Source organism: Pyxicephalus adspersus, chromosome 2 (genome assembly GCF_032062135.1).
Source record: "Pyxicephalus adspersus chromosome 2, UCB_Pads_2.0, whole genome shotgun sequence".
NCBI lineage: Eukaryota > Metazoa > Chordata > Amphibia > Anura > Pyxicephalidae > Pyxicephalus > Pyxicephalus adspersus.
In genome coordinates, this window is record NC_092859.1 from 108,991,716 (window position 1) to 109,011,296 (window position 19,581).

Sequence of the window (19,581 nt, forward strand, 5' to 3'; positions counted from 1 at the left end):
GTTTCTCTTTAGTGTTTAGAAGCGGAACATAACCGCAGTTAAAACCTTCAAGAAATGTCATCACTAAATAGGAACACACATTTACACATAAACCTAAAGAAGTAAAATAGCAAACCATTATAATAATATATCAGAAAAATAAAGCTGTAGTACATGGCAATACTGTAAAACAATATATTGCACTCTGAATTCTACTCATCTTCTTATATAATTTGCAGTTTTATCTTTTTTATAAGTCTGACAACACACACACAGCTGCATGGAAAATGTCTCTTGGCTTCAGGGGATGAGAGCTAGCTATATATTCTGTCTAATGATCACAGTCATTCTGACAACTCTTTGGAACTTCAGATTATGCGTCCCTGTTTTTCTATTGCATTAGTTTCCAAGCAGCATTTTTTCCTCCCTAACATAACAAAACACATTCTCAATCGCCCTTGTTGAATTAAAAACACATTTGCTCAGGCTAGCTATGCATTTTTTACTTTTCCCAAGGAGACTGTCTGTAAACAAAGGCAGAGATATGGGATATTCAGAACACTTCAGCAAACTTATAGTACATGTTTATTGCCTACAGTAGATTGTTCAAGTGTTGCTGACCTCCATCTTTCTGCTTTTATCAGTGATTTAAAAAGTCTAATGTTCCTATTCTGAAAGAGCAGGCAAACCAATTTAAATTTTTTCAGTTCAAATAAAAATGACACCAGCTATCGGATAACGGATAACTGACATTTTAAAGATAAAAGCATTTCCAAGGTTACAACAGTGCTGAAACCTTGTGGTGTCTGTGGGTACTTGTTGTGATCTCCAGGTACCCATGAAGACCTTGGGCTTGATTTATTAAAGCTCTCCAATACTGGAGAGGATAGACTATTATGGGAAAACGTGGGTGATCCAGCAAACCTAGAATAGATCTGGTTCAGGATTAAAAAGCATTAGCCAACTAATAGTATATTATTTTGCTGGATCACCCAGGATTACCCATCATGGTCTATCTTCTCTAGTCTTGGAGATATATATATATATATATATATATATCTCCATCAGGCCCCTTGTATCATGAACATGAAACTTTGACGTTTTTGCCAAAATTGAAACCCTATCTCTTTTGGCATACCTGTACAATACCGCCATACCAGCAGCTATACTGTTCAATAAAATTATATATAGAAGAGCATAAACTTCAGCAACCAATTATATATCATATTTTATTACCATTCGTAACTGCACGTCACTGACCTTTTTCAAAATGTTTTTTAAAACCCATTCTGTCATAATGGTAAGAATGCCTGGATCCCATACTAGTTCCATACTGGGAAAACAGGTAGACAAATGCCATTGCGGAAGCAAGAACTGGCATTAGTACCAACAAAGAGTAGCATTATAAATCTCAAATGAATGTAGAGTCAGTCAAGATTTTGGCTGCAGCTATCAGCAACAATGCATAAAAGAGGAAGACATTAGAACTGTGACAGCAACACTATTCTCATACGGCAACATGCTTTTTGTGCCGGAAAGGAAAAATCCCTTATGTCAGCCCTTAAAGTCTCATATATTGTTTCCTACATCTTTGTAAATCACAGTAGACTCTCTGCAGAGAAAGAGTGGGAGCTACAATTGCATATGCCCCGCAGATAGAGTGTTACTATACACTCCTTTTAAATAAGAGAAGCTGTAAACATTGACAAAAAGGAAGACCAGGCAAATAAGGGATTATAAGCAATTCAATCTGCATTATCAACCTCAATGGTTACTGATGTCAGTCTCTTTCCATCTGTACAGAACACATAATAGCCTTTACCCAAAATGTTTCAGGCTCAGGACTCTAAGCATCTGTAGGACATGATTGTCAATGAGCCACTTTGAAAATTAGCCAAAAACACATGTAGAAGATATAACCTCTATGTCTATTTCCAGCTGCTATGTTCATCCTCCCTGAGGAACAAGCCACGTTCTGGCTCATCTTTCATGCTTTTTTTATTCCCAAACTAGAGGGAGATATTTGGGGATTTTATCAGGTTTTGTTTGGTGATTTAGGACATTACATTAGCAATAACTATATTATGTATACAAATGCAGAAGGATTTTAAACAAAATAATAAAGCAGATAAAAATGTATTTGTAGTGAAAGGGATAAAAATGATCCTTGAAAAGTCATAGATTAATTTATGATGCTTCAGAATTGCAGTGACAAGTGGCATGAAATAGGTATAATTACTTCTATGTAGTAACCTACATGGCAGCCATTTACAATGACAAGTTTTACTCAGAAAGCAATTAGATTTAAAATGATTCAGAGGGATGTAGGAGGATTGTGTTTATCAAAAATGTATGAAAAAATGTATTACATAAAAAAAAAAATCAGACAGCATTGACCTTTGTTGGATCAAGGACATGCAAAAGTCACAAGACTTATCTGAAAACTCTTCAGATAGCCATGAACACATTCAGTGATTGGCAACAGCAGAATATAACACTTGTGTCAGATCAGGATTACCTAAAAGTAGTTGCTTAAAAGTATTTAAGCATTTACTTTGCATTGTGGTTTTTGACACTTTAAATGAGCATCTGATACTGTTTAGTACAAAAAAATAGCATTTATAATCATATTAGTAGAAGGTTAGCTGTATTTCAAGATGAACAGCATAGGGAATTGATCAATACAGTAATTTGTAAATCTTAAAATTAAAGATTGGCTTAGCCCCTCAAAAAAACTGAATGTTGAGTTAGTCCACCCATAAAAGAGACCAGTTAAAGACAATTGCAGGATAATGGTTGGGACCATGGTCAAACATTTTATATAAAAAGCAGCTGTCTACATAAGTAGACTTACTAATTGAATTGACATACACTTTTCACTGAAGGTAATTGCTTGTGCAATTTTTAATGTTTTGTTTAATTGCCTAGGATGACCTTAATAAAACATACTTAGAACGAAGAGCTTCTTTGAAGAAAAGTATCTGTACCAAACAGTAATCACAAAATATTACCTAGTCAATTTTTAATCTCTATGTTAGTTGACGCGTGACCATCCTCATATGCCTCTCAGATCACCTGTATCTAAAAGTCAAAACATCCCAAATGTCACAATATTCTTCACTAATTAAAAGGAAACACATTCATGCATAAATCAATAGTATTCACTTTTAAAGACTGAAATTTTTCCAATGCAATTAAGGGTGTTTGAGAATATGCTGCTAAAACAGAATTGTCTCCTACTGATATCTATAACTAATGTTTTATCCTCTAAATTAAAAAAAAAATGAGAAACCTAAATCTGAACCTTCTAGCCATTGTAAACTTATAAAAAGCCCTGCATATACAAAAAGATTCCAATACATATCCTAAGTCATAGACCTTTCTGTTTGTTTCCCTAAAATAAAGTTCACATTTAAATGTTCTTGATATTATTATAGTTGTTTATGTATACAGGTAGTCCTTGGGTTACATACAAGATAGGGACTGTAGGTTTGTTCCTAAGCTGAATTTGTATATAAGGCAGAACAGGTACAATATTGTAATAAATGCAATTTGGACAGATGTTTTTCTCAACTATTAGGCAGCGTGGTATCAATTACTGTATAAAATCCTCACTGTGAGTTAATCGCAAACAAAGCAAAAAAAAAAATTTTGAGCCCAGACATTCCTTAACTTCTGGAGCAAGCTGTGCTTTGATATGCAAAAAGAAACAACTGCAGGGTTTGTCTTGGTCATTAAAAAGAGGCTGCAGAAAGAGTTCACCCCCCACCCCCCCCAAGATCACACACACAACCTCAGCTGTGTTTAGCAAAAAATTTCTTCTACAAGTTATGAAAACTGCCGCCTCCCCCCCATCATGCCTCTTTCTTGCACACAAGGGAGCAGGGAAGCCCTGTTTGTATCTAGGAGTCATCTGTATGTCGGATGTCTTTAACCCGGGGACTACCTGTATTTTTTGAGGTATATGGAACTTTACCTTTTTCTTAACTTTGATGTTTATGTATCTACCATATCTGATTGAATTCCATTATTTATTGACTGTATGTTTATTACTTTGTTATGTTACTCCCTCTCTCCTTCATTAAAATCTTACATCTTTGTAAAATTCTAATTAAAATTGATTATATATAATGAAGTATCCCTTTGTAACTGGGACCCAACTTAAGGGCCAAGACCCACCAAATACCATTTCCTTTCCATTGAGCGTGATCTTCTAAGCCACTGAAGTACTTTGCCTTAAAACTATGAAAGTCGCGTGCAATTAGAAAAGTAAAACTAACATGACTGTCGGATTTACTAAAAAAAAAGTGCACAATGGAGTGATCATGAGCAAGTTATATTTAAAAACCAAAATCAACTTTTTCTGATTTGAGAACAGTTGTTATGTAATGTTGTACCAAACATAACATCATTGACCTCTCAATAAGCATTTAAGCTTACAAACTATGTAGTGAATGTGTTTAGCCACAAAAATCATTATAAAATTACATTTTAGGTAGGCCAGCACAGTAGGAGTTATTTGACAGCTCTGATGTGCTCTGGTTCCTATTTAAAATTTCAGTTGCTGAGTGGTCCAGTAAGATGAGTAGTGCACAGTAAGATGTCACACTGATGATAGGGATTAATGGATAGGAAGTTTAGAGTTTACAGCAGGCCTTGACAGTCTTAGTAAAGATTAGCAAAAGAAGATGGAATTTATGGACCAAGTGAGTGACTTATTGGTGTTATATTCTACAATAGGCGTTGCATGCAAAGGGTCCAGAGTCAGAGTTTAGTATGGTATAGGAGCTCAAGTTCTCTAAAATGACACAAGCTGTTAAGAAACATAATACAAGTGAGTTTTTATTCATTTAGTCTTTTCTAAGTAATGATGAGCATATACACTAGTTAAAACCTTGCTAACTTTGAAGCTTCCAGAATTGATTTATTGCTTTACAATGTCTACTTGTGGTTTTATTTCTGTATTAAAAAAAGTAAACTATTAGTTGGTAAACAAAATAATTTAAAACAAGTTTTCTCTCGAATGTTTCTCTATAATTAAACTTTAGTATAAAAATGTCAAAACACACATCTAAGCAAAAATCAATAGTTCCCCTTAACTGAGACATTGAGATGAAACCTATAATTGGAGAACTAGAAAATGTAAAGACAAATGAGATCTTCCTGTAATATACTAAAATGTATGATATGAGAATTAATATCTGTGAGCTAGTTGCTGATGGTGCATGACCATAAAGGCACCATCTTCATGGTTTACTGCACAAGCTGTCAAAGAAAACTTAACATGATACAGTAGGAGTAGTGTGGTCAACAACTGAGCAGCAGTTCAGATTCAGACAACAGCAGCCCGTATTTAACACTTGCAGGCCTATTGTATGGAGTTCCCAGAGTGACAGCATGTGATTGGAAGCTAAGGGAACACAACTAGATGGCAGGGTTGGGGGCAGGAAAAGGCATAGAAAGACCAAATTTTATTACTGCAAAGGTGTATTACAATAAAGAATATAGATGTGGCTGTCCACACTACGCAAAAAGTCTTTGTTTAAGACCTAAAAGCATAATTTCCTTTTGGGGAAGTGGAACACAATTATTTTATTTTGTTTATCATTGGCTTGGTTTATCATTTCATAAGTCTGTTAAAAGTGCTGGAATACTGGAAACCAAAATTTTCTTTAAAGGCTTTAACACAGCTACTCAAAGTTTGATGTACACTGTTATGAAAGTTGAAGCCCTTGTGAAAAGATCCAAGAGTGATCAGACTTCTGCAAAGACATATTAAAGTTTTAAGTACTGGCATCCCTATCTGTAATTGGTAGTGTAGTGGGATTAATGGAATGACTGATCTAGGTAATTCATTAATAGTGTCAAGAAGAATTTTTTCACCACCCAAAGGGTAAACTAGATTAGGAGGACTTTGTGATCTTCTGAAAGGCAACATCATTAACTTTTCACAGGTTTAATTTTATTGGAGTGAACCAGATTAGTAATGGTATTTACTAATTTATAATAATTATAATAAATAATTAATAATGTTAGTAATAAAGTTACCAAGTAGCCATGCTACTAGGCTTGAATGGAGAGAAAAAAAACTTTATACAATGTCTTTCTGATTTTTTAAAGGATGTGGTACTGAACATATCAAATCTGCTCAACATATACAGTAAAAAGAAAATAGTCTGTCAATAATAAGGCACTCACAATAAAGTGCTTTGAGATTCATAAGAGAATGTTTCATATCTTGAACAAAAAAGTGACACATTTACAGCCATTGAGGGCAAGCACAGCGACCATAAACTGCCACATGTGATGGCATAGAAAACAGTATAATACTTCTGCAACAGTAAAGTATCCCTCATTGCATGTTTAGTCATTTATAATAAAATAATCTCTCAACTATTTTCTGACTGGTATCTTTTCTAGCTGTGCCATTTTATTTATTTAGTTTCTTAGTCCAGCATCAATCTTAAAAAGTGATGCTGCAATAATCATTTTTAAATGGGATGTACTGTACCATTATACTTTATATTAATGAAAATCCCTCTGGTTGTATAAACCATTAAGGTCATTAGAAAGCACTGCAAAGTAATCTGCGCACAGAATGTAATAGCATTTAAGAGAAGACAAAACAGTGCATGATTAAGGGCAACTCACATTTTACGAATCATCATAATATTTTACAGATCTCCACCAGACTATAAAACCAGTTACAGAAATTGAGCTAATAGCAAGTAAACATTGGTGGCATACTGCTGAAATGACAACTTGAAATGTACATTGGAAGAAATGCTCAAGATGGATTTTCCATGCTCTGATGTCCGTTATATCTTACACCAAGGAAAGAAAGATATGCCCATTTTCAAATTAACATTTGAATAGATGGCTCAATGCGCATAATAGTCTTTTATATATATATATATATATATATATATATATATATATATATATATATATATTTTTTTCTACTAGGTCTTATTTTCGGGGTAGGTCTTATATTAGGGCAGGTTGGGGGAAAAGTGCTAGGTCTTATTTTCGGGGTAGGTCTTACTTTCGGGGAAACACGGTATATATATATAAAAGATACTGACATTGATTATATATTTGGGTTCAACTGAAACCTGCAGCTTTAAGCTGTGAACAATTTAAGTGATTGTGACCCAGTCAAAAGCTATTTATTGACAGGTGTAAAAAAATAAAAGGCTCAAGCACAAATCTCTGATTATAATGTTATTCCTTAGCAGACTCCAAAAATCAGTTTTATACATTTCATAAACAATGACTGTTAAAAAAACTCAAGTTGTTTCCTGTAAACTAATGAATTAAAAGTGTAAAAATAAGAGATGTTGCCAAGATGAGTGGCCAAGGAATTTATGTCAACTTTCACTACCAAATAATTTGATAGCATAATAACCTGGACTCCAAAAGAAATGGAAAAACCAGCCCATCCTCTTAAAAATGAAATCTTATTCCCTGCCTTTTCATCTATTAATCTGTGTTATAGTTGAATTTGTTTGATTTGTCATTGTTCAAAGAAAGCTTTCAAAATCATTGTTTGACTTTACTCATTGTCAAAGGTTAATAGCCATTTAACGGAAGTGTCTTCTCTAGTGATGGCCCAGCAAAGTAAACAGTCCAAAGCAGAACTGAACAGAAATACATTTTAATGTATGGCATAGATTATTCTGTTCAGATTGTACATTGTGATTGATGTTTTCATTTTAGATAACTGTGACAAAAGAAAATCCACCACTAAGGTGTTATTACTTAGAGGTCTCTAAAAACAGTGGTCTTGATTTAGGAAATCTTTAACAACTGTTATCAAAAGCAAACTAACGGACATTTCTAGCTTGGAAAATAAAACATAATCCTGAATTATTTTTGCTATAGGTATGGTTGATTTTTTCTGTATATGTATACGTCCATATTCGGAGGAACAAGCCATTTAAGGAGGGTTCCAATATCTACCCCCCCCCCCCATCCTTGAAGGGGTATAATTTAACCAGTCATATTAAGAAGGCCTAAATTGCCCAACTCTGAGTTGGTCTATAGTTTCTTTATATAAAAGATCAGAAGAAGTGACAGCACAACCAGAACATACTTTTCATATGACATTCTACTACTACATACAGCTGGAATCAAGCCACTTAAAAATGACTCACTAGTTGTGCTCTTGTTTCTTTTGTTCTTTTATCAGAATCTGGGGGTCAAAGCTAGTCCTTTAGTTCCTAATTCAGTTTCTAAAGGTCAGTACAGTAGAAAAAAAAAATCCTTTCTTTGTTTTTCACAAATAAGGCTTTTTTTGTTCTTAATTCTGTGTTTTTCCATTTCACATTTTTTCTGCTAGCAGTAATGTGTGTTATATAGTCAATCTTAGATCAGTGCCTAGGATGGCAGGTTAAGTTGGCCACCAATGCCAAATAGGTCATGTTTCATTACCTAAACTAGCCTGTATAGTATTACGTTTTGAGGCTTTTCTGAGAACAAATGTACATGCATCAAATGATTGTGAAATCCACAGAAGATGATACCTTTACTAGGGGCTTGCATTCTCTGATCTGAAGGGTAAGCTCCCATGCTAGTAAGTATAGGCATGTTGGTGGGGCTTAAAGATGCACCCCTGGTAATAGTAATACTAACACTTGAGAGGTGCACATATGAAAATTTCATGACTAAAACATAATTAGTAGACACCCAGGTGTCCTATTTTTAGGAAGAATTTTAATTTTAAAGATTTACTTATAGAAATAGCTGCAACTTCTTTACATGCTTTTGGGCCATGCATTTATAACATAAAAGCTGCTTTGAAGGGATTTTCAATCTCTATGTGGAGCAGATGGTGAAACTCGGCAATGAAGTTTGCCAAAATCGTTGCAATGTATTTAAATTATCCGGAGAGAACAACTTTCTAACATAAATGGTGTTGCACTATATTTGAAGTCCCACAAGTAGAAAAAACAAACATGGCATAAAGACTAAACATTAGTCTATTTTATTACCAGATAGTTCACGCCTGTACTCCCTCATGCACATTTATTATGTAAAGGTGGGGTGTAATACTATGACTGTAATTAACTTGATTGGTAGTATCTTCTGATATAGTTGTCTCAGGCTATCTTTTGAACCCCATTAGTTGCAATTTGCAATGTTAGGATAGAGAAATATGAAGCATAAATTATATATTAATTGAGTAATTGACTATATGACTATACGTTAATATCACAACTAAAAAGAATGAAATGGGGAAAAAGGAAAATTTGTATGTGAAACAACATCTTTAATGAAGTTGCTTAGATAAAAGATCTCAAATTTATCCATTATTAAAACAACAAAAGTGGTGATCACTGGCTGTAAAATTCCTCATCCCTTAATTAAACAGCTCATTAATGCATTTGGAAAAGATAGCGGTCATGACCAGTCTGTAAACTGTTGACTTGTAATGGTCTATGCACAGATTTAATGGCGTTTATTTCAAACACGAACTTCCCTAAAGTAATTCATTGTTAATTGCATCAAGCTATGTGTGTAATACTGATTTTTCTGAAATCAACAGAAAGATTCACTGCAGGATACACAAGTACAATGAATATATTAGCACCTGGTCATGCAAAAATACAAAACTGTCAACATCCAGGAATGCTAACAAGCAAAGCTTAACATTTATTACCTTTACCAGAAGCTAGGGTGCTAATGTTCAGGGCATTTTTTTTTAAAGATCATCAAAATAACTACATTTTGGTTTGTAGAACTTCACACTCTAATAACATTAGAATTTTTTTTTTGATTTATAAATTTGTAAATGAAAAGCTGCGATTCTGAAACAAAGTAAAATAAAGGCAGAGATTGGTGAAAACCTAAAGCTAAACCTTTACCCATGATTTACTAATGGTATAAAGTCTATATACAAGTAAATTAGTAAAGTAAATATATTTATATATTTATTTAAAAATTCTATATTGTTACTTATCCTGAATGTGCAGTATAGGATAAGTCAAGCTGTATTATATGGTCAATACCTATATGAAAAATGAATCAATTCTAGTTACATGTCAAATACAATATAGGGACCAGTACAACTGTATGACATTGCATTCTGCTAGTTGCATTCATGTTGCTCCCCATCTATCTTTGATGCACAACTGCTGAACAACCTCTGTATTTCCCAAGACAAAATGAATACAGGAAGCATTGTTATCAGTGATGTTTAGATTGCCTTTCTCAGCTCTTAACAGAAGCATTTAGGAATAGGAAGTGCTACAGTTGAATTCAGCTGCCTATTACATGGTCTATTGAGACACACATGTTCGTGGCTGAACTGCATAAGAAGCAGCTGAGCAGAAACATAAAGAATTCATTTTAAGTTTCAAGTACATTATACAACACCAAGTTACTCACAGTGAAAAATAAATAGTGAAAAAACCCTTATAAAAAAAACACAAAGAAAATGAATTTAATTCCATGTTATTCATATAACACAGAAAGGGAGATGTTACTTTAACTGGAACTCCAGATAATTTCTTTTTTTTTTTAATTCTAGTTTGGGTGGAGTAGGAAACAGTTTCAACTTCTGTCGCCCCTTAACTTAAAGTATTTCCATAGGAAATCTGCCCTCACTTCCTGTTCTAATAGCTGTATATTTTAAAATTAGTTTTGCCTTCTGGCATTATTAAACACTTAACTTGCTCCACTTGTAGTCATCACTTTAGAGTTACAACTGCACCAGTGGTGAATTAACTGTACCATGGATCCATGCCAACTCCCCCACCACTCATTTAGTGGATTCATGTAAAAGGGCCACTGTGCACGGACGGTTGCTTCTGACATTTAAACCATTTCTTCAGGTTCTAGATCTTAACACGTGGGACATCACTATATTAGTGTTTGTGCCTTGTCTTAACGAACCACACAAGTCTTTCTGAGAATTACACAAAAGATGCCCTTATTGGTCACCTTCTAAAGGACAGGTTTCAAAAGCTAAAATTGACTTCTATTAAGTATTCTGAAATCCAGAAAATGTTTGGCATTCCTTTGGTCCCCCAGACCTTTCTCTACCCCTGCACTATAAGTGTTAAGACACCTTCAATATGCTGTTTTATAGAAAAATACGCATACAAAAGACAAGCCTCAACCAAAACTAAAAGTCCATAATACAGGACCCAGATAATGTACAGATTTAACTACATTGCAAATTAAAAGTTATGAACAGTGAAATGAAGAGAACAATTCAATTTAAACTTCTAATCATGTGAAAGTGTTTGTTTCATTTACGCTGCATATGACTGGATGTTTGACATAAGCAAAGGTGCACTTCACCTCTCTTCAATGCACTTCACCTCATGTCACACTTTTGTAAATCAGGCCTAATGCATCCACTGGTGAATGCTAAAATGCTAACTGCAGAGATGAAGAGCTAATTATGACTATCTGAACATTAAGCACTTAGATGCCCATTTATCCACAAAGGCCAAATTCATTCAATTCAAGACCATTCATTTCAATAACAATCTTCCCATAACAATTTTCTTTACTGGCAAGATCCCCCACTGTTTAGACATCTAAAAGCCCTAAGACTATTGCCAGGTGCCACCACCTTGGATATGATGTTACCATCACTCAAGGAACACTCTATATTGTTTCTCTTTTCCCCTTCCTGGCAGCTAGATAAAATGATATGTTGGTATAAAAGATACCATGCCATCACAGAAAGTAATTAGACACTTCCAAAAGATGAATGAATGGATTTGCAAGAAAATTGCCTCTTAGTCAATATTTTTAGAATAAATGTTTAGTAACATTATTGTAAAGGGAATTTGTTGAAAGTAAGCATGACATTCTTTATGGATTCTTAGAGTATATACAACGGTTCTTTTTTTTACTTTTTCTTTTTAATTTGAATAGGATAAGGAGTAAGAAAAAGGGTATTCAGGATATTTTTTGCTGTCTGTGTGCTATAAAGCAAATCACCTTTTACATTTTGTCCCTGGGATGCATAAAGAAGTTAGAAGAAATATGCCTAAATTTCCTTTTTAGACAACTGTCCTCCGAACAATTGTTTCCATTGGAAAATGTTCCCCTGCTTCATTTTTAGAGCAAATATAAAAATTCTGAATTTCAGCCCACTTTTTTTGGTGTCATTGGTCAATAAGAAAAACAGAAAGTTAATCTACCCAATTAAACCACTAACGGCAATACAAATTTGACACACTATCTTACCCATTCCCATACTAAGCTTATCTAAAAAATGCCTGCTTTTGCACTTTAACTATTGGAGTGTTAATACTGCTCAGAACATTTACTGTACATGTTTATAATGCAGTGCATTGCTGACTACTGTCACAAATGGGCTAAAGTAACCAAAAGCGAGAATACATTTAAACAATAATCACATTTTGTATACTTTATGACTTGGAACATTCCCAATCCTTACTCTGTTGTCATATTATTACAGTAATCTACAGCTAAATTCTTTTGAGCGTGGGTAATGGCATGGAGTATCTATTTTTTCATTTTCTAATCCACTGGCACACTTGTCTGACAGCATGCTGGTGAAGTATGTACCAAATATAACTGCATTTGTTACCTGTTAAAAGCTGTGTATCTAATTAGGTCAGACGAGATGCAAAAAATTCCTTCCTGACATCAGCCTTATGTCTCAACACAGCATGAGCTATGGCCTTGCTACCCAGGAAAAGTAGAAACTGCAGCTGCATCTCATGTACATTAGGGATCTTTAATCTCTTGAATTGGGGAGGTCTGAGGAGAGTATGGATTAATTTATTTCAAGCCATTAACAGGTTTGGGTAGAAATTTGCTTATCTGTGGATACAGTTTAATTAGGATTACCTGAAGGTAATATAGCATCGGTATCAACTCCTTATACCCTTGGCTGCAAGCTCCTGCAAGCAGGGTCTCCATTCTATTTGTATTAAGTTAGGTATTGTATTGTTCCTGCATTGTATTGACTTCATGTGTGTCCATACTTTCAGGCATAATTTCAAGTATATACAAAATGTTAACAATAATATATAACAACAACAACAATAGTGATCACGATGATGATAACAAATTGCGTGGTGGTGGTGGTGTTTTTGTTTATTGTTTCAGGTAACAGCTTGTACCTTGCAGTCATCCTTACAAAATAAACCTACTTGCATTGGTAGAAGACATCACTGAGCTGCATCATTATTGCTGTGCATTTTTTATTGTAATAACACGGCAGCTGCACGTTAAGGAAAGACATTTTGATGAGGATTTTGGGACATGAGTACATACATACTGTATAATTCACAGAATTGCATTTCATTATGTATATTTTTTTCCCACAAAGCCTACTATTTGTACTGGCCTGAAAATGTAATTATAGATAATACTTGCATGACTAGCGAGAAAACAATGCACAAATGGGGTATGCAAAATTCACTGCAATCGCACTTTAAACAACAAAGCTTATATTCTGGCTAAAGTGAAGGCAATTCAAGCAGATAATATTCAGTGTTTAGTACTAGGTGAGTTGTGATAAACTGAACATGAACAGCCGGCATATTAAACATTTTAAAAAGGAGGGATAGGAAATCTGAGAAATATACTGGCATTGAATTAATATTTTGTAAGTATCATGCTGGCGTTGGTTAGACTTCACCTGTGTGCAACTATGTCAGAAAACATTGCTAAACACCAACACAAAATCAAGTATTCCCTTTAAAAATAAAGTCATATACATAATACACAAGTCATGATGCTAAGTGCTACAGGAGGAGAAATGGGTTTACAAATGTATGTAAAATTCTGAATCTAGCATACAGACTTATCAACAATGGCGGGATACTAAACACAGCAAAGGAACACTACCCACGTGATGCCAGTTGGGTGGGCTAAATTACTTTAGACAAATAAACTTTTTATAAAGTGTTGCATCCAACATAGCCTCCCACAACCTTATCATGTGAAGGATCCCCTGCTAAAGCCAATTTTTTGGCGGTCAATGGGGAAAAGCCTCTTCCATTGGTAGCCAGTAGATAGAATACCCCCTTATAAACAACTAAAAAGATCATTAGTATCTTTGGCCCCAGAACTATGTATGTATAATTGAACATGAGATCACTCAGCCACAGTTTAAGGAGCCCCTAGCAACACCTAAAGAAACCCTGGGGTTACTGCTTGAGAAACTGCACGGTAGGAATCATCCCTACACACAATGTCCAGTTAAAAACATTTCAGGTTAGAAATTGGATGGACAGCTGGTTGTAATGAAGTGGTTTCCAACCCGTGTGTGGGGCACATTTAAAGTTCTGCAAAGCAGTATACAAAAATAGCTGTGTTTCTTCAATATTTTAAATCAACTAAAGGTATTGTAAACGGGAGCAATGTTTGTTTCCATAGCAGCAGGGAGAATGTCATCTTTTTCTAGTTTGCTGTATCTCATGTTTGGTAGTGCTACTTATTATTTAACAAAGTGCATGTGAAGACATGTGACTGAAGTGCAAATGATCCAAATAAAAATGATAACATGTGACCAGAGTACATATGTGGACATGTGATCACAGAGCAATCAAAACAAACACGAGTTTCCAATGCTGAAATTGTACTGACTTCTGTATCTAGTGATAGAAAAAAATATATATATGGAAACACAAATATTTAATAATATCTCTCACTATGGAAGTCATCATTAATGCTAAACAGTCCCAGTCTATATAGAATACAGACCTACAAACCAAGACAGCTTACAAATACACAGATTTTATAATTATGTTAATATTAAAGTGCAAACAAGTATATTCACTTTAAAAAAAAGAAGGCTGTTAGTTTAAAAGTTCCATCTTGGGTAAATGCAAGTGCACAAACAGCATGCATGCATATATTATTGAAAATCAATGGTAAACTACACCCTGACTAAATGCTAAAATGTAATGTATTTGTTACTGACAAATACACCGTACATCTTACAAATCATTGATTTTTGTTAAGACAAGTATTCTATCTAAAAAAATGTGGATTCAAAAATTTCCCCCTTTTGTCTTGAACATGAAGTGCCATTACAAACAGCCATTGTAGTCAGTTACAGCCATGAATGTATATAATTAGCATAATTGGCTATACCCAATTCTGCTAAAATTATGGCACATTAATATAAGATTTTCTGGCCATGCTGGTTTATTGCTCCTTACAAGGTGATGTAATTATTATATAGCTAAAGATAAGCAATCAATTACCACTTCAAAAAAAAAAAAAATAGCTAAACCCAACTAAATATATATAGATATATGTATATATAAATGAATATATATATATACACATACATACACATACATTAGAACGTTAATGTAAACGTAGCACCTTGTGCAGGCATAGTCCAATGTTCCTCCATAGGAGGGTGGGTAAAAGCAGCCCAAGCTGGAAGGAGTGCAGAGACAGAAAATGGCTGTAGAAGACCAACAACATCCAGTGCTTCCGCTCCCATTCCTGCTATTCTCTATGTATTACTGCAATGATTTTATTAAAGTTTAACTCATTACTTCTTCCATCACAAGAAAATGTTCATTATCAGAGATGAATCTACTTGGGACTTTATTGCTAAGTAGGTGGGCTAAAGAAAGTCACAATGTAGCTGTTAATTGTGTAAAAATCAATATCTATCAAAGATCCGTACTAATAGTGCTACATTTGTAATATACTGTGCTTTAGAAAAGGAAATGTCATACGGTTAGGATTTAGATCTAATTGAATGTTCTTCAATGTAGAGATGACAGGTACTCTTAACATCCTGACATGTAAAAACTGCCTTTTAAACATATAATAATTAAACTTGTATAGACATGTCAGGTCTGAAGAGAAAGTGTGATTAATACCATGTACATGCTAATTGGAGTCCTTTGTCAGAACATACTAAATCCCTTAATAACCTGTTTATCCATCACTTTAAATGAACCACAAATCCATTCAATCCAAAGCCCACTCTAAGCAGCCTTTGTGTTCTGTAAAAATGTTCCCTGTCAGGGATATTCATTTGTATTGGCTTCAGTTCCAATGTTCTCATACTATAGATGACATTGGTTATCTCAGCAAAGTTTATATGTTTAAATGCTGGCCTTTAATAACTGTCACAAGAAAAACAACTGATTCCTCATCTACAAGACTAACTAATTGTTACAGCATCATTGACATTGAATTTGGCAGGACATTGCAGTACAGCTTGTGGTATATGATTTAACTAATTTGCACGACTTAAAACTCTCAATATCTAATGACCCAAATGAAGTCCATATGTAGCCTGAAACCTAAATTTAACTCAACATTATGCCAAAGCTTTTATGATAACATCTCAAAGACAAATAATATGATATCACAAACCCATAAAATAAATAATGTTACCTTCTGGCAGGCATAGCGATAGCAGCTGTATTACCAATGTATGCTTTATATTAACAATACATTGCAAGCAAAAGTTTGGTACTTGGTATACAGGACAAAAGAACCAGATAGCCGGGGAGGAAAATTCATTCTTACAATGAATTTATATGTGGCCATCATGTAACCTCTGCCCTTTGAACATGAAGTTTTGTTTGGAGGAAGATTTTTTATTTCCCTCAAAGGAAAAGACTAATCAAAGTTCATCTACCTGATGCCTAATTCACGCAGTTGGCTCTCCCGATATAAGACCATACATCTCCAGTACAGCAATGCTTGCTCAAGGGTGATATCACTGTACAAACAAGCAACGGGAGATTTATCAGCTTTCACAACTGGCTCCATAAAACATTGTACCCATATACGCTTTGTGTTCACCATTCTTACTCACTTTAAAAAAACGCTATCACCAGCAACAGGTCAATTATAAGTTCACCCTGTGTTTACATCCCATTGTACCTAGCTGAGCTGCCCTCCTTCCCAACTCAACAGTGTAGTGTCCCTGGGAACATTTCTTCCCCTGTTCCCTGACACCTTGCACCAAGAAATAGCACTGACCCATAGGAAAGAGGATCTTTGGATAATGGATCTGCTTAAACTGGCTTGGTCCCCTCCCTCTCTGTAGATTAATATTATAAAGTATTTATATAGCACCATCATATTACACAGTACTGTACAAAGTTGATAGTCGTGTCACTAACTGTCTCTCAAAGGAGCTAACAATCTAATGTCCCTACCATAGCCATATATCATTAATGTAGTCCAAGGTCAATTTTGAAGGGAAGCCAGTTAACCTTACTGCATGTTTTTGGGATGTAGAAGGAAACTACAGTACCCAAAAGAAACCCACACAGACACGGGGAGATCCTGCAAACTCCATGCAGATAGTGTCCTGGCCAAGAATCGAACCCGGGACCTAGGGCTGCAAAGGCCAGAGTGCTACCTAGGTAAAATTTTACACTCCTGGTATCTACATTGCTTCTTCCTTTACAGGTACTTGTTTTACCTAAAAATAGTAAGTGGTTTGGAAATAAAGAAGGGGTCTGGCCAGCTTAAGCTCCTTACCCCACCATGTCTCTGAATGGGGACACATAGACATCCCTTTCTCTTAGCATAGCAGCGCTGTGCATCAAAAAAAAAAAAAAAACTCCATCGATCCTATTTACAGCTTAAAATGAGAGTGTCTACAGAAATATTCCTATCTTAGAAGAGTGCTTCTAAAACCACTTGGTAATATTATCTTTTCTGCATTTTTTTTTTACCATGAAACAACTTCACTCATTAAATAATTACTAAGCCAAAAATATTAATATAAAGAAGAGCTCCTTTCTCAAACTTTTTAACATGGGGAATCTATTGAAAGATGTTTCAGGTTTTAGGGAACCCTTAACAATAATACCAAAATTATAAACAGTTCACAGTATATTAGTTTGGTGGTCAGCAGGAAGAATGCCTCTTTCATAGACAGCCAATGATAGGTATGTTACCCTTAAAGAATAAAGATAACTGAAGGAACCCTGGTTGAGAAACATTGAGAAACAAGGAGTATAGTATACATTAATATGTGTTATTTAATATATATATATATATATATATATATATATATACACACACACACACATAAAATACACAGCTAGAAGTTGTCTCAATAGATATTTATGCATATAGCTATATGATATCTCTCTTATCATTGCCTCAAGGTTGTTCAATTGGTTTCAATAATATTTTAAAATATATTAGGCCTGCCAAGCTCCAGTTGTACTTATTTATTTATTGCCGATTGGCACCCAGAAAATGAGACCATTCTTACATGACATATAGGGGAAATATTATCTCCACCATATTTACCTTTAAAATATACATACTTACATTACATGTTTTTATGTTATTACATGTGTTGATGAACAAGTAACCCCTAGTATGTTGTTGCACACTGTCAAAGTGCTGGTTTTATAGTAAGAAAACACTTCATATGGTATATCTATATTTACATAGCTTTATCAAAAAAATGTCAAAATAAGGTGTAATATAAATGATGACAGTGTCTGAAGCATACAATTTTACAATCAAATAGCTATCAGTGACTAAGAGAATAAATAATTCAAGGATTTGTATATAAAGTTGTGTCTTCATGTTTTATTCCTCTGTGTGAACAATAGCTCTAAGTTAAACCCTTGTCTTAACATGCTGAATTAGTCTAATAAACCAGAGATTTAACCTTCTCTTTCAGCTTTAAAATTCTACCTGGAATCCAAGATTTTAAGGTTATCAATAATGGGAAACCCTAGAGTGATTTATAAAGCAGAGAAAAAAATGAATATATTTTCTGTAACAACCAGTTGAACTACCTGTGTTTCTAAAGCATGCTAGAACAATACAAACCAGCACATGGATGTTAAACAATTCTTTAAAAAAAAATAAAAATAAAAGTTTAGAACACAGCAACTGAAATCTTTCAATACATGATGACCAGTGCAAGGCAAACAAAAAAAAATGCAAATGCTGTCAACCACATGCAGAAACACCTGTTAAAGCGGCTAGTGAAACGACCATCTGTATTTGGCCTCTAATAGTCTCAGAGGATTTATTTAGTTACAATACCTATGACAATAATATTGGTTAGCTAGTGAAAAGGATATATTATTGACATACCTGTTTTCAGTATGAAGCTGGACGTGGACATGGATTTTAGAATTTGATATGTTAATAAGGCAAATAATTGATGCTCAATGATGACTAGGAACGTATTTAATAAAACTACTATAGAGGCTTGGCATCATTTGACAATAAAGTTGTCCATTACTAAACTAGCTTCCAAAAATTATTTGCCCATATTTATTTGTGTACAGATACCTTTACACTATATTACTGAATATTCTCTCTCATTCATTCTCATATTCTATCATACACTCGAGCAACAAAAAGAGGCCTGTATTAATCACTGGGATTCAGGTAAAGTTCATGTTTAGGAACTTTAAAAGTTTGGCAGCTGATGTGTAGCAAACAGCATGTGTAGGTTTACTGCTTGCCAAGTAGCAAGCTAATAGACAAACACTGGAAGAAGAAGATGAGCTGTCAACATTTTTACCATTTAAGATAAGCAAGATTCAAATGTCCTTTAAATATATATGTGTGTCCATTCCCATCTTCGCTTTTTTTTATTTTTACATGCATTGTTAATTATTTGTGCCTCCTGAAGAC

At 34.4% G+C, this 19,581-nt stretch overlaps 1 protein-coding gene across 22 annotated transcripts in view; it reads right to left on the bottom strand.

Annotated features, from left to right (window-relative positions):
* CELF2 (CUGBP Elav-like family member 2) overlaps nt 1-19,581 on the bottom strand; it is a 320,093-nt gene that overhangs the window by 259,322 nt on the left and 41,190 nt on the right. The window lies entirely within an intron of this gene.